This window comes from Pituophis catenifer, unplaced genomic scaffold, assembly GCF_029215685.1.
Source record: "Pituophis catenifer annectens isolate HBS135680 unplaced genomic scaffold, rPitCat1.0.hap2 SCAF_2, whole genome shotgun sequence".
NCBI classification, from domain to species: Eukaryota; Metazoa; Chordata; class Lepidosauria; order Squamata; family Colubridae; genus Pituophis; species Pituophis catenifer.
The window spans coordinates 225779337-225795731 of record NW_027256882.1 but is presented as its reverse complement, the minus strand read 5'-3'; the positions used below and the strand labels follow the sequence as shown (position 1 = coordinate 225795731).

Sequence of the window (16395 nt, the reverse complement as noted above, 5' to 3'; positions counted from 1 at the left end):
TGCCTATCTGTATTGTTATTTACGATGATGAACATGCAGAGCTTTTCTTCCTGTAAGAAACTAAGTCATTTTTTTGTTCCTTTGTACTTCAGAATGCATCCAACTACTAAGCAGGTCTGCGTGTCACAATCTGTTAACCTTGGAATGTTATAGAATTCTTCGGTCTGCTGCAAGATATTAATCCAGCTTTTGTACTGAAAATCATCACTGACAGTGGAATACAACAGGCTTCCCACAGTTACAGAGGAGTGAACCAGGAGTTTGCATCTAGTATTTTTATTGACCTCATCATGATGCTGTGGCAGAAGAAGTCTTTCTATATTACAAAACGTAGCAAATCTAGAATCTTGGCAAGTTTGTTTAGATTTATATAATGGACCAACTTTTGAAACTCTAACTCCGGACAATATATATCAGGTTAAAAAAACACAGACGAATATAATTGCAAATAAAAGACCATACAAAATTAGAAAGAAAATCCATAAGAAACACAGAAAATTGGGTCAACCAAAAACATGTTCCATTTTCAAAGATGGGCTCATATATTATCCTAATCTAATTCGTGGAGGAAACTACTAGGCGTTTAAAACTTTCAGAAAGGCTAAGTTGGAACCAGCCAAGTATTAGGAATGGGTGGGGAGGAATCTGTCTTAAAGGGGCAAGAACTGCCACAGAAAAGGCATTATTTCAGATGATATCAAGTAGTAATCGAAGTAGGGATCTGGAACATGTTCATCCTGTTGGATGGGCAGAGATAGATACTCCTGCAAATAACCTGTCCTTTTGCCATGTAGGGATTTATAGGTGACAATCAGAATGTTGAGTTGCAATGAAAAGCCTTTTAGAAGTTCATAAAATAATGGTGTTACATAGTCACAACCTCGTGCACCCATGACTAAGTGCATTGCCACCTTCTGGACCAACTGGCACTTGAAGCCAGTTCTTCACCATTTTAGGCCGTCACAGCTGGCTGGGGTATTCTGGGAGTTGAGGTCCAGACATTTTAAAATTGCCATGTTAAGAACTCCTGCTTCAGACACTAGAAAAGGGTTTTAATAGCTTCACTTGGTTAGCAAGGGATAAAGATGTACAACCAAGTATTAATTGATATTTCAGTGCATGTGGATTCAAAATATGAAAATTCAACTTCATGTGAATGTTTTAAGAAAAAAGTGTGAGCCCTCAAGCACCTCGAGAAATAGGGATCCAGGCTAGACTTTTCTGCCAACACTAATTCCTGTCCAGAGGAATTGACTGGAGCCAATTCCAGAGGAAAAACACTATGCCTCCCATTCTAAACCCCTCCAGTTTGGTCCAGAAGGATGCCATAACTGATGTATCAAAGATCACTCAGTAATCAAGGAAGACAAGGATAGATGCACTGCCCCATCTCAAGTCCCCCCATAGGCTATCAACAAGTGAGACCAGTGCTACCTAATTACCATATCCTAGTCTGAACTCAGACTAAAAGAAACCGAATAATCCCATTTCCTCCAGGATGCAATAAATATGCAATTCAATTATCTACTTTCTCCATTGATTAAATCATTTCTCCCCCTTAAAACCACATTCATTTTAAAAAGCGATAATTACGTCATTTAGCTAGCTAACATAGGGGATATCTGTAAAATGGCCATTCCATTCCTTGACAGGAAATACCATTACATTCTGAAGCATTCCCACCATAGGACAGCTCTTTTGGTGCCATCTGGGTGTCCCTCAGAATATCTTTGTTTTGCACACCAGTGTGGAAATGCCAGCTTCTCCTCTTGCAACGTACCTTCTAGTCACAAGTATAAAACCGCTCCTTAACCAGCAATTCAACTGTCTGCTGAAGAATCTGTTAGATGATTCCTATCACTTTGGTTCCTGGTCAAACCTCAATAATTTACTTAGTGTTCTAACTTACATTTTCACTTCCTTTTTCTTCTATTGTCTGTCATTCTATCTTGCTAGAGTCTGAAAAAATATTTCTTTGGATGGTGTACTTTAGCTTCTCTAATGTACAGATGCACCACTATACCACATTATCTTTTTATGTGATGTGTACCCATTCTTGCTAAATACGTTTCACTTCCTGCTTTTTTGGTTATTCTACTGGTTCATTTCCTTAAAGCAGAGGCATGTATTGGCCTTCTGCTGTCATTGACTCTATTGTTTAGATCTGCTCCAGTTTGGTTCTAGTTGATTAAGGAAGCCAAATGATGAATTCCCATCTAACTGATGCCTAGGATTTTGCTCTGCCATATAAACCCTATATTTTGGCATCAGATAAATTTATAAAATAAGATAAAGTAAGACTTTTGCTTCATAAATATATAACAGCAATGAACATATGTAATAGTTCTTTCAGAAGCTAGGATCTGTCAGCTACGATCACAACAAATGGGCTACCACAGAATTGTGGACTTGGAAGGGCATTTAAATTTGGTCTCCTTTCCTAGCATTATATGCTAATTCTACTCTGAAAAATATTCATTAATCTTTGTCTTTATATTCATAATTCTCTTTGTTTTAACCTTATACTCTTGTGGCAGAATTGTTTTCTTTCTCCCCTTGATTCATTATTAACATTTCTATGTGTCGGGCTTCTTTGAGATGCAGCAAGCGGAATATAAATTGATTAAATGAATGCGATAATACTTTTAAAAATTGTAAAGGACAAGCATGAGTCACACAAACTGTTCTCACACAAAGATGATAAAAGAGAACAAGTTCTTTAATTCGTAAAGCAGGAGAAGTAGACTGAAATTCCTGTATCTCCTATCATATGCTCTGTTTATTTTTCATCCTTACCTTGTTCTTTGCAGGCTTAACCTTACTCGCAAATATTAGAGCCTGTTTTTCCACTCGGAGGGAGCTGGTTGTCACCTGCTGTAATTTGGTTATAGTAGGACAAGACTACTGAAGTTATTCTCATAGTTGCATCTTCTGTTGCTGTTCTAGTGAATTCCTGGTAAAATGAAAAGAGCTGATGTGGAAGGTAGTTTCAGAGGTATTGTTGTACCCACAGTTCTGTATATGGTAAATGGACATCATAGACAGAGAACAAAAATATATCTTATGCAGAAGTATAGATATTAAAAATGGGATATTTCAACTAAATTGTTAATATAAATGAACAACACGGTTGCTTTTATTATATGAGGCTGGGTTGGGATTCAAAAGAGGCCTATATATTTCATGGTTAATGTAGGATAATTCTGGAGGGAATCCTGATGAATTAGAAGAGGATTGTTGCAATGTGGCTCTCTACCTTTGGGCAGCTTCTTGAGCAGAAAGTTTCTCCTTGTTGGTGAAAGAAAGTAAGGGAGGGAAGGAATGCCTTTGCAATCCACCTGTTTCCTTCACAAAAACTGGCAGGAAATGATACTTCTTGGAAAACCCCAATCAATACTTTAAAAGTCATCTTTGGCAGCCAGGATATCATACATGTATGGCTTTTATCTGGCATGCACACATCAAAAAGGCAAACACAGCAATCCCATAAGAGAAGAGGGTATGTCATGTCAATTTTGTAAGCAAAGGGAACCATTCACCAGGATTCTCAATGGACCAATCACTCTGCAAGGTTGTTCTTCATTATTATTATTTGATACTAACTGGGAGAAAATTTTCTCAGTCATCTTGGCCAGATCCTTCTGCCTGATAGGTCTAAAGTTGGTAAACTAGTTTCAATTGATGTTAGTAGCAGGGTGGATTTGATTTAAATTGACTCGATTTAAATCACAATTTAAAATCACACTAGTAAAAAGGCTTGATTTAAATCAACTCAATTTAAATCATAATTTTTAAAGAACAACTGTCATCTCTGTCCCACAGCGACTGCTCCTCTGACCCGCTGTTGACTCACAAACAGTTCCATTCACTTTAATGGGACAGCTGGTGATGCGGCAGTGACACAACAAGGTGAGGGACATGGCAGGCAGCAGGTGAGTGGATGCCCGCTAACAGGCACTGCCATGATGGATCTGAAATGACAGGTGCTCTTTAAATGTAAGGACTCATTCTTGCTGGTAGTTAGAAACTTTAATAATATTTGCAAACAAAATGAAGGTTTCCTATTTGGCTTGCACAGCTTGGATTCATTGAATGAGTTTACCAAAAATATAAATATTTCAGAATATACAGCCTTATGCTACATAACTAAACTCCATTTCATGCTTTATAAACTAAATTATTAATGTATCTTAAATAGAAAACTACCTTTAGATAGATTTTTACTCCAAAAGAATTTTATTAAAATAAATTTGATAAAAATAAAAAAAACTGATTTAAATAAAAATCCGATTTTAATTTTTTTTTAAAAAAAATCATCTATTTTTATCCACCCTGGGTAGGAAAGGGAAACAACTTCTCTCAAGACTCCCTGAGGCTTCCAGAGGCTCAGTCAGTGGCTCTTAATACTTCCTCAGTTCATCCCAGCTCCTACAGTCCAATCCAGAGAATACACCTTGCCTTGATTAATTCATCCTGGCACTGTTGAGGCCTAGGCTGGATGACTGTAATGTGCTCCATATATACAGTATATTGGCCTTTCATTTAATGACACCTCAGAAACTCCACTGGTTCAAAGTGGGGCCAATTGGGTGTTGGAGGCAAGGCATTCAGTTTATAGGATACCAATATCGTAATAGCCATATTTCTTACCAAGTGTTTTCAATCCCAAAGGCTTGACTTTAAACTTCAAAGCCTTAAATAGGTTGGAACTAAGTTACTTGAAGGAATATCATCACTGGCCAGATTTTAAGATGGCCTCCTTTCATTTATTGCTGTGAGCAGGGCAGATTGGCAAATATAATGGAGGTGACCTATTCCACACCTGGCTGTTGTATGGGGCCCGGTTGATTCCATTGTTACAGGCTTTAGGTAATCATCTCAAGAACTCTTGTTGGGTCATTTCTTAAAGTGTGCTCTTGGTTTTTACCTGCAATTTTGAGTTTACATTTTACTTTTATCTGCAGTGGATCCTTCTTACTGTTCCTTCTATTTATTTATTTGAAGAATCTTGTCAGCTTTTTTTCTATGAAGCTGAGCTAGAAACACCTAAATAAATCAAACTATTTTTTTTAGACAGTAGAGTGAACTTTTTATAAGCTTCAACTGTTGTTGGGAAGTTTTGTATCTTTACACTTCCATGCTGCAACTTTTTATGTTAATTCCTGGATTTCCATTGTTTGAGGGTGATGATGGAACGGCCTTTTTGGGGTGGAGGGGAGGGGGGTGTCTATTTCAATGCTTGCAAAACTGTAGCTTCATTCTTAATGGTGGCTAGCAATCAGTGACATCCCTGGTGCTAAGCAGTGAATCTGTTCCATAAATCCTTGCCAATAAAAAGGGATAAAGACTCCAGTACGCATTGGGAGTACTGGAGATGTCAAGCCTGGAACAGCTGCTATTATTAAGTCATTTCTCATCAGTAATCTGCTAATTAACCTTCTGAAAATAGAAACATTTTTGCTTAGTGGGAAATAATTTTCCAGTCATTGTAATGACACAGGATTCCCCACTTGGGAACAAGACTGACATCATTACAAATTTCAATCATTCAGTGTTTAATTGTAGCAGAGTATTTCAAGTTATAAGCTTCTCTTGAGTAATATTATTTGCCTTTCGCCAATCTAACCCGCTTGACATATGTGCAGTGTGTGACCTCCATAAACTGAACTATTCAGGTGGAAGACACGGCAAAGTTACCGTAACTGAAATGTATTCAATGCTCATGGTGTTATACTGCAACTACAGTTCTATATAGGTTGCTGGGTTCAGGCTCTTCAATCTGAAAGCTACTTTTTTTAAAAGGAGGTAAACATTTTTTTATATGACTGTATACTTATTTATTTTATTAATGGCAGTTTGGTATAGGTATTAAGGCATCAGGCTACATACCAGAAGACTGAGTTCTAGTCCCACCTTAGGCTCAAAGCCAGCTGGGTGATCTTGGACAAGTCAGTTTCTTCCAGCCATAGGAAGGAGGTAATGACAAACCACTTCTAAAAAAAAACTTGCCAAGAAAACTGCAAGGACCTATGTCCAGGCAGTCTCCAAAAACCACACACAACTGAACAGAAGGGGGAAAAAAATATCCAAGCAGGTCAAAGCACCATTGTTCTTCCTGCAATGTTGATTTTATCACTGTTTTAAATTTTAATTGTTGCAAATCACAAACAGTAATCATTTTGAGTTCATGTGACCTGATAAACCACTGGTAACATTCCAAAAAACTGAACGGTGGAAAAACCATGGACAACAGAGGCGAGAGTAATATGGCAAAGATGCAGTCAATTAACCAGGGGTTTTAGTAGAGTGCATTGTGTAAATAATACATTGTTGGTGCAAATGATCTGGTGAGTTTTGTGCTTGGGCGTTGATATGAATCTAGTCTCAGTAATCTTCCAACGCAGGCTCTTAATGAAAATGTTACAAAAGAGAAAAAGATATCATTACAGCATCAGATTTTGAACATATAATTTATACATCTCTCTTTTGAAGAATTCTGGCATTCAGCCTCAACACATACTAATTCATTACCTGTAATTCAACTTGAAACCTGAAAGATAGTTGAAGTTTAGCTAGAGCATGGGTGTCAAATGCACATCACATTGTCGTCATGTGACATTTTGCAACATTTTTTCCAGTCGCGGAGCTGGGATTGGCATGGCCTGCACGTGACACATCCAGCTCATAGGCCGTCAGTTTTGACACTCCTGAGGTAGAGAAAATTACAATTTTATTTGGCAAAGCTTTGATTATAAATTACATGCATTCTTATGTTGTGCACCTGTGTGATATTTTAATTATCTCATAATTTCTAATGCTGCTAAAATGGAACTAGATCATTTGGTCTATGTAATCCAGTATCATCTTCTCCAATTGCAAGCAGCTTTGTATGCTTTTGGCTAGGGACTTCTTCCATCATTTTGGCTACTGCAATGTGCTCTATGTGGGGCTGCCTCTGAAAAATAGAATCTTCAATTGGTTCAAAAATGTGTTGACACATGGGGTTTTGTGCAAGACTAGATTTAGTCACATCTATCACTTTTCTTATGGCTGCCAATTTGCTTCCTGGTCCAACTCAAGGTGCTGGTTGTCTTCTTTAAAGCTCTCCTTGGCCTGGGGCCAGTTATATCTACCCAATCCACCAGAGCCAAGGTAGGCAAGGGATATTATGGGTCCCTTCTCCTAAGGAGATCCATGTACTGGAACTCTCTCCCTGTAAAAACTATCCTTGCAGAAATAAAATTGGCCCCGACTTGACCCTTTTTTGAAAGGCTCTAAACACATGATTTTGCCAGCGGGCTTGGGGACTCCAGGATGATATGGAACCCATCAAATGATTGGATGTTGTTGCTGGGGGGGGGGGGTGAGGCATTGGGGTTTATTGGGTCTTGTATTGGGGTTTTATTTCTGAAAGCCACCTGGGACCACAAAGAGTTAGGTGGGCAGCCATATAAATTTTCTTAATAAAAAATCATCTACATCTCAGCATTTAACTGGTTTATGCAGTGGTGGCATTAACATGAAACATGCATACATTATGCAAGAGCTCAATTTAGACCTTATGTACCATATTTCATAACTTCTGATGTGTGGATAAGAAAGAGCAAGACATATGAGAGAAATGTTTGCACCATTTGCATTAGACTTCTCATCTATTAACAATCCAAAACAAAATCAAAATGATGGCTTATATCTTGATGTCATGTTATATAATTTGTCTTATGAAATCTCAAGTACATAGAGTATTGGCATGATGTTACAAGACATGTGCCATCTTTTACTCCCCTTTGGACTCCCATGCTTCACAACTCCATCTATCACACAGCTGTCAGGAATTACTCTACTAGACACAGCCATTGATGGAAATAACTTTTCCTCTTTGATTTAACTAAATTGCAAAGGGTGGACCTTTGGCATGTAAAAATGCTATCAGAGCAAGGCTCAAACAATTAGCATTGCTAATGACTTGGATTTGCTCCTTCCCCATGTTGTTTTTTTACAAACATGAGAAGGGTGCAGTGCATGTATTTTTTATTACAAATTTTATTAGTTTATTGAAATATAAAATACAAAGAAAAATTAAATAATGGAAAAGTAGGGGAGGAAAGAGGAAAAAGTGGGTAAAACAGGAAAGAGAAAAGCATTGACTTCCAACTCTTAGTGCAATAGAATAAGGTAATAACGTACAACCTCAATGTTTACTTTTACATAGTAATATATACTAGTCATTTTTATACTGACGAACCTATCTAATCAGCAAAACCCCAAATCAAAGTTTCAGTTTTTTTCTATCTCAAACACCGGAAGTGGTTTCCAAGTAAAAGTAACTTGTCTTCTAAAGAGTCAATTTAAATAACACCATCAGTTTTTACAGCCAGTTCTCAGTTCTGCAGTGCCTGTATTTCTGATGTCAATCCAAGAAAGTTCAATGATCCAAAGCATGAGAGAGGAAATGGGGGTTTCTGATGGTAACGAGCACACAGGATGCACTACACTGAGCAATTTCCATACTAGTGAATCAATATCCCAGGGAAATAAAGTCATTGTTTGAAGACTGGATGTTAAAGACTGGTGAGAAAGCTAGATCGCCTTTGTGCATATGGAGGAATGTGCATCCAACATTAGTATTCCTCTATCAGATGACTGCATTGTATCTTAGCAGTTTTATACCAGGGTCATTTTAACATTTTAGATTCACATTATGAATCTCAACAGTGAAAAACCAAACATTTACTTTCTCTTTCATTTTGGGCTGGCCTGATTTTATATTGGTTTTTAAAATTGATACTGATTTTAATTGAAATGTTTTTAAATTATGGGCCAAACTTTATTTAATTATTTTAAAACTATTTTAACTTTTGTGTACAAATGTTTTATTTCTGGCTGTTCACCGCCCTGAGTCCGAAAGGAGAAAGGTGGTATAGAAATTTTAATAATAATAATAATAATAATAATAATAATAATAATAATAATAATAATAATAATAATAATAATAATAATTTGTAGGAGTTAGACCCAGGATCTAAGTTGAACTCTTCTTCCTATTATTTTCCTTTTGTTTTCATTTATAGCAACTAGTTCTGGAACATCTCTCTTGAAAGACCGAATAAATTAAAAAGTGTCCTTTAAATTCCCTTTCCTCTTAATTATTCATATAATCTGTAATCATTTTTGTGCTCTTGAAAAACAGGAAAGTTTAAGTCATAGCAAATATAAAAGATGGCCTATGATCCTTTAAGACTTCCTTCTAGGAGATATATGGCTGGCCACATCTGTGACTACTTTAAAGGTTTTAAAAACTCATCTGTTCTCTCTGCATTTTAATTGAAAAAATTTATTGTATTTGTTGATGACAGGCATTCCAAGGTTGTGTTTTATTGCAACAGGCTGCACTTGAAACTGTTTACAATTAATATCACTGAACTAGTTTTATGGTCTTACCTGCCCAGAAAAGATGCTGATTTTGAAAATAAATTTAAAATAAATACATGGCATGAAATAAAAATATACCCAACAGGAAGATTTGCGGTCAGATTGCTTCTGATGAAGCAACAGATACGGATGATGTTGAATTGTCTGTAAGTCATAAAATCTTAGCTACTGAATATGTAAAGCAGAGATTTGTATATCACTCCAGCAATGAGAAACAAGTCTCACGCAAATCAAACATAGTGGGAGATGTCCATGTCCTTATTTTTCATGCAGGAAACAAACATTAAATACTTACAGCTGGTTGACCATATATTCTTTAATATGGGACACAGTTTTGATCAATTGATCAAACTGATAAATAATTACTGATAAGTGAAGCTATAAAACAGAAAAGGTGCCTGGACCAGATAGTTTACAATTGTCACTGTTGGCGGGAGAATCTCTGTGGCAAAAATTGGTGTTTTGTATGGCAAGGAAAAATGCTACAAGTTAAATATAAGATATACAAGATGCAAGAAAAAGAACTGGGTTTACCTGATCTGAAATAAGATATTACAGCTTGTTGTCTGGATGAGAGGACAGATATTGCTAAGAAATAAAAGACTGTTAGAATTAGAGGAACACAAATAATATGAGATTAAGTTAACTATAGCTACATTTCAAATGTTTATTTGTATTCCTCCTGTATTATTTTTACAAATATCTCAAAGCAGCAAATATACGTGACACACTTTCTTCCTCCTATTTTCCCAACAACAACCCTGTGAGGCGAGAGTGACAGTCCCAAAGTCACCCAGTTGGCTTTCATGGCTAAGGCATGACTGGAACTCATTATCTCCTGCCGTCTAGCCTGCAGCCTTAACCACTAAACCAAACTGGCTCTCATGAAATCTAGTGTAATACTTATAAGAATCCAGAATGAAAACTGCTGCACCAATTTAACAATTATAATGCATTTTATTTTAGAACTTTCGAACAATTATTAAACACTCTAATCAATCTAAGAGTTTGAGTAATATTTGTTACAATCTCCCCCCAACTTAATGGTTAATTAAGTAGCCTCTCCTGTGTACTATTTTTTTCCCATCAAAAACTGTCACCTGAATTGCCTTGAGAGTTTGCTGAATTCATTTTAAGTGAAACTCCTCTAACAGATAATAGCAGTTTTGCTTCTTTCATGTGAAAAATTCTGTATAGGGTTCTGTTTCTATATTTATATGCCTCACCATCTTTCTATAGTTGGATGTAAGAATTCAGGAAGCAAAGTGAAAAATTATTATACATTTCTCAGATGATGCAATATTTCCCCGTTAATTTCCAAAATGTTTCCTCTGCCCAACTTGTTCCATCTTGTTCTTTGTCGATTTCATCTATGATCTGCAAAAAGGTTTTATTAAACATCTAAAAGAAAAGATGGATCATCCATAATGCCAAGTTATACTTTAAAAACCCATCAACTTCTGTGGACTAGGAACAAGGAGAATTTTGAACCCTTGAAGATTTGGCATGTCAGTTCAGAGATTTTGCATGATGCATGCTGACAGCTCTCTCTCAACACATACACATATACAAAGGTTATCTCTGCTAGGGTGAAAAGCATACCAACAACTAATATCACATGTTTTACCTCCAACTGAACACCTTTCTTTTAAGGAGGAAGGAATGCCCTGGACTAGTTGGCAGACATGTGTTTCACTTAAAATACTTATTTGATTTCTATAGCCACTCATGTCAACAAATGGCTCTGGGTGGCAAACAGGTAATCCTTGATTTACAACCATTTGTTTAGTGACTGCTTGAAGTTACAATGGCACTGAAAAAGACGTACGACCATTTTTCACATGACCATTGCAACATCCCAATGGTCATGTGAACAAAATTTCGGTGCTTGGCAACTGGCATGTATGATGGTTGCCCTGTCCTGGGGTCATGTGGTCATCATTTGTAACTTTCCCAGCTGGCTTCCAACAAGCTAAGTCAATGGGGGAAGCCAGATTCCCTTAATGATATGATTCATTTAAAACGACAGTGATTCACTTAACAACTGTGGCAATAAGGTTGTAAAATGAAACAAAATTCACTTAACCCCTTTGCTTAGCAATGGAAATTTTGGACTCAAATTATGATTGTAAGGCAAATTCTAATTTCTATACATTCTAAAATGTAAGAAAAGCAATTAAAAACAATACAAAATAAATATATGGTTGCCAAATAAAACCTACTGCCATAGATGTTAATACATGCAAGAAATAGTGCCCTTAACACATTTGTGGTGCCAGACGTGAGCACATAACCAAGGCTTCACAGCCTTATGAAAGTCCAGCAGGGTCATCCTGATCTCCGAAGGGAGAATATCCAGAGACAGTGGCTATGGCAGAGAAGGCATGTCTCCTGGCCCCCTCCAGTCAACATTTCTTGGATGACAGGGCCTGCAACATGTCCAAGCTGTCAGACTGAATTGGACAGGTAGAAACGACTGGGAGAAGATAGTCCCTTAGATAACCTGGCCTCAAGACATGAAGGTCTTAGAAAGCTTAATTAAAACTTATGAATCAAGCACTGTTCTTCTTGGTAATGCCTCAATTGCATGCCATGCCCGTACTCATTAAGAAAATATTTTGTTTATACATCTAATTTTTAGCTTCCCCCAAACTGGCTCTGTGTTTAATGCTAACATCTAATTGTTAGCATTATTTTGCGAATGGAAAGCTTTTACATTTTCTCTATAAAATAGAGGGAAGAAATTGTGTCACAGAGTTGGAACAAAAGTCTAAACAAGCTGCAAGACAACACCCTTTCCTGCCTCTCTCCTCATCATGCAGTCTTATGCAGGAATGTTGTTATACCATCCTATGAAATATAAATGTCGGGGCTGAAAAACCTGCCAGCAGAAGGCAGAGTTGGTGTTAACTTTAGGCAAAGTGGAAAAGAAGTCTCAGTAATAAGTGAGTCGCACTCTCTGAGTGGCATCAGAGGAGACAGCTGTGTATCACAGGCCTTCCCTGAACCTAAATTAGCTACTGCCTTCAAATGCAGAAACATGCCAAGGCTGTGTCATGTGTGTATCCGTCCCCCCCCCGGTCCGTCTGTTGCCCCCCCCGGGTTAATGCAGAAAGAAAACTGAATTGCTAGTCTATTGGCTTTTGTAACATGGAGGATCTGTCAAGCAACAATTTGTTATGGACCAGGCCTAGCAGCCAGGTGTTCATGCATTAAGTAATGAATTCAGAATTCTTGTTTGCTCTGGCACCAAAATGCTCCAGCATCCACTGGGTGAGGATGTGAACAAGAATGGATTCCTCAAACTATTCTAGGCCTCCACAAAGTTCCTCTTATTTCCATGCATTTCAGAAAACCGATTTTTCCAGAACAGCCAGTACAAATCACGTTAAAGGGTCGGTCTGATGCAATTTACTCAAATTTCAGGAATGGGTGGCCTAGCATACTGTAGGCACATCGTGGCCATCTGTGGGCACATCATGTTTTGAACTTGGAGAAGCAGCTGAGGGAAACGGTAAGAAAACCCACTTCCCTTGTTTCTCCATGGGTGTTGGTAGGAAGAGCAGATAATGGCTCCTCTGGTGCCAGTTCTCTTCTTCCACCACAGGACTTCTGCTGCTGGTAATTGGCATCAGAGGTGTTCCTCATTCCAATCCAGTCATCTCTTGGGGCTTGGGTGATGGTAGGAGCCCTATTTTGCTTCATTGCCCAAAGTGGTCAACACTTTCTGAGCTAGCTCAACTTTGTGCAGCTCCTACATGGGATGACAGCACTTTAGAGCTGCCATGAGGAAGAACCCATGAACTGAAAGTTTTCTTTCCACATTGCATTACTCCTTTGCCGCATTTTGATGTTCATGGGCTAGCCTCAGTACTTTTGAAAGATCTCAGAATACCAGAATTGAATAACTCAAAGGATTCTTTTTGGACAACAGGTTTCATAACCCCCAGCAATTAATTCTTGCTATGGAGACTGAAGAAAAGAGTTCCTTTCTAAAGACATCTCTACTTATTCATGAAGGTCCCAAAATGACAAGTGTCAATGACATCACAATGCAAATTTTAATCATTTATTTAATGCATTTTTTCCCTTCCATTTCATTACAGTTTGATTCTCCAACACTACCTGCACAAGTCCCTGCAGTTTTTGTGGCAAGGTTTTTCAGAAGTTGTTTGCCACTGCCTCTTCTCTGGGGTTGAAACAAAGTGACTGGTCCAAAGTTATTCAGTTTGCTTCAGGCTAAAGCGGGATTAGAACTCACAGTCTCCCGGTTTCTAGCCCGATGCTTTAACCACCACAACCAAACTGGTTCTGAATTTAATGGATAGGCTACCCCAATTTGTTAAGGGAATTCTGATGCCCCAATTGTGCAGGTCACAAAATGCAACACTATAAATCATATTTTAATAAGTTTATATGCAAGTTCAAAGGCCTAAGGGATCCTTGTTGCTCTCTGAGCTTGGTTGTTTTCTTGCAGACATTTTATTACCCAAACAAGGTAACATCAGCAGAGTGCTGATGGTGTTATCTAGTTTGTGTAATGAAATATCTTCAAGAAAAGAACCAAGCTCAGAGAACACCAACGACCCCTCATTTCAACCCTGAGCTACAAATATTCTCCTTTATCAATATCAAAGCATGAGCGGCGCAGCAGACTAATGCTACTGTTAAAGGTAGTATTTAGCTTCCAGCTGCCTGCAATTACTGCGAGTTCAATTCTCACAAGGCTCAAGGTTGACTCAGCCTTCCATCCTTTCTAAGGTAGGTAAAATGAGGACCCGGTTTGTGGGGGCAATAAGCTGACTTTGTATAAAATATACAAAAGTATGAAGGCTATTGCTTAACGCATTGTAAGCTGCCCTGAGTCTCCGGAGAAAGCGGCATATAAATAAAAAAAAAATAAAAAAAGGCCAGAGTTTATATTATGTTGATGCTGCCCCCAAGCTCTCCTTTCCCAATATTTCTTTCATTACTCTTAGAATTTGGCCAAAGTTTTCTGTTTTTCCCCAAATTACTTTCACATAGGTACAAAAATAAGTGAATGAAACAACATAGAGAAGAAAGCAAATATGTGCTAATCCTGACCTCAGGATGCTTCTAAATTCTCAAGCCATTTTAGAAATTATGTGTTCTATAAGTATGCTATGCATACAACTTCATTTTTATTAGTTGTGTTTATTGTACCACCAGATGCCATTGGGGGAAATTTAATTAAAAGGAATTTTGCACTTTATGCATTGTTATGCCAATAACTGCTTTACTGATCACATCTAATTACTGGCTATAAACAAGTACGCATAAAGTTATCTATAAACATGCAGTTAAGACACATCAAAGGAGGTAACTGGTTATTCTTGAATTTTTGAAGATGTTTGGCTCTTTCATGTATTACATGTTTATTGAAGTACACTGGCACTGTAGCTCTAGCACAGAATGGTTGTTGCAAGTACAGTGTGCCTCTAATTCAGAGTATAGTGGAATCTAATTCCACCTAATATGTAAAGACCAGAATTGTTCAATATAATTTAGCAAAATCACTTCAAACTTTAATTTTGTGCTTTTCTATATGCCTTAATAAAACCCAATGGTTCTTCTATTATATGCCTTAGGAGTAAGACACTAACAATGCAGTGGCAAGGCATATTCTTTCTATACTTTTCAATCCTTCAATAAGTTCAGAATTTGCCAACACAAAATACAGTGGCTGTGTTTAAATGATATACTAAACTATAGTTTGATTAGCCATGGTTTACTACATGAGCCACAATTACATTCACACGATACACCAGAAATCCATAATTTTAGGGCAATGGCTGGGTTCATACAACTTGCTGATTGACAAACCTTAGAGAACAATTAACCAGTGGAACGACTTGGCTCCAGAAGTTGTGAGTGCTCCATCACTGGAAGTTTTTAAGAAGAGATTGGATGGACATTTGTCTGGAATGATAACGTCTCCTGCTTAAGCAGGGGGTTGGACTAGAAGACTCCAAGGCCCTTCCAAGTCTTACTCTGAAAAATCACAATTTGGCATATTGTATTATGTCAACTCACCTAATGGAGTACAGGATAAACATGTGCCAATCTCTTGTCTGCAAGAAACAGTCAGCTGAAAAATTCCACCAAAGGGAGAGGGAAATTTTGCAATTTTCCATCACAGCATTTTCTCCTGAATTTCAGGTCCATGCTTAATCCATAAGGACCTGAATTGCTGAAGTCTATAGGAGACAATCAATGGCTTACCAAACTCCAGAATCTTACTCCACAGTTGTGAAAGCCATATCCTGTCTAAAATAGAACAATCCTATGAACTTATTTTTCAGATCTAAACTGAATTCAAGAGATTTACTACCAAAAGCAGCTGCCCTTTAATTTTAACGATGCAATTGCTGAGGCTTTTTAAGTAGACTGCCTTCTAAGTAAGCCTCCATTAAAAATAGAAAACACTTACCGGATTCCCAGTAGGGTCGCCATGGCATTCTTTAGGGAGAATTACGCCCTAGTGCAGTGGCCAAGATTCTCCTCGGAGAAAATGCCCGAAGCATCGCGCTCCTGCGTAGCAGCAATCCTGTGCAATACTCACCAGGAAGTAAAAACAAGACGGGTTGGAAATCGCTTCCCTGGAAACCCGCTTCGGACCCCTCCTGCGCTGGCACGTCCGCCGACATTAATACCAGCGGCACATACCAGTGAAGATCATGCCCCGAGTGCCATCCTGCACAGCCCCAAGGAACAGCCGCAAACAGCGCGCAGGCGGCGGCGGCGGCGGCGGCAGATCAAACACCCCTCACCTGCGTGCCTCGCCACCAACCTCCACCTCATCCTCATCAGCTGGTCCAGAGGGGCGTCGTCGGCGTCGCTGGTTCGGCCGAGGACTCGAGCGCAGGCAACAAGGCAGCGTCTGGTTGCCGGGCGAAACGCTCCCAGCTGCGGCGGCAGGTTGCGTGGATCAGGAAATTAGGG

At 38.3% G+C, this 16395-nt stretch overlaps 1 long non-coding RNA gene across 1 annotated transcript; it reads right to left on the bottom strand.

The window, feature by feature from the left end:
* Nucleotides 1-6172: 6172 nt before the first annotated feature.
* On the bottom strand, nt 6173-15996 carry LOC139313182 (uncharacterized). Its single transcript, XR_011600079.1, has 4 exons — nt 15884-15996; nt 15487-15541; nt 9967-10020; nt 6173-6407 (listed from the first exon to the last, which is right to left on the bottom strand). It is a non-coding gene; the product is annotated as an uncharacterized lncRNA (long non-coding RNA).
* Between the last annotated feature and the right edge of the window lie 399 nt (nt 15997-16395).